Source organism: Arachis ipaensis, chromosome B10 (genome assembly GCF_000816755.2).
Source record: "Arachis ipaensis cultivar K30076 chromosome B10, Araip1.1, whole genome shotgun sequence".
NCBI classification, from domain to species: Eukaryota; Viridiplantae; Streptophyta; class Magnoliopsida; order Fabales; family Fabaceae; genus Arachis; species Arachis ipaensis.
Window position 1 is genome coordinate 98,151,626 of NC_029794.2, and position 865 is coordinate 98,152,490.

Here is an 865-nt window from a genome sequence, read left to right on the forward strand (position 1 = left end):
CCAAACCAAGCATGCAAAGCTTCTGAGCAGCTCCAAACAGATTTTCAGGCTCCTGGGACGACGAATGTCAGGATAGAGTCCAGGATTCCAAGCCTTGCTTTTAAATCCGCCTCCGTCTTGATCTACATGTTTCCATTTGGGCGGTTTAAAAAGTAGAATCTCACCTTGGTGACCAAACGTTTTCCGTGATCCATGCAATTGAGCATGATACCAATCCGTGTACTTCGAGGTGAAGCGTGGAACCTTATTGAACCTTGTGCACCAGCTCTGAGTACGAGCCATTTCCCGCTTACTCTTAAAGCCGCAGAGAGCTCTAAGCTGGCCATCTGTTTCAAGCAAACCATATTCAAGTGAATAAGTAAAGTTATAAGTTAAGGATTGTACCCACTTGAAGTTGTATTAGTTGGTAATGGCCTTGGGATAGGTGTTTTTGGTGGTTCTGCAAGTTCCATTTCATTGTGCTCTTCTTTGAATTCCTCCACTTCTTTGCAAAGATCTTCAATTGTATCTGTGTCCTGGTCAAAGTCTTCTGTGTCTTCCTCATCACTTGAGTCATAGATTGGAGGTTGAGAGAAATCTACCTCTGTATCATCTTCATATTCACTTGGGGAAGATTCTTCGATCTCAGAGAATTCACTTGCGGATGCAAGTTCATCACTAAGAGAGCTAGACTTGTGACTATCACTATCGAGGGAATTTGTTTCTTGGATTATTCCGTCTGATTCTTCATAAACGACTTGCCTTGGAAAAATATCCTCCTTAGCATCAACTGTAGTCTCCTTGACGGCGTGTTCCTCAATTCTGGATCCCCATGGAGGTTCAGCATCTCCTAGATCTTCAACCAACTCTTCTTCTTGAACAAAAA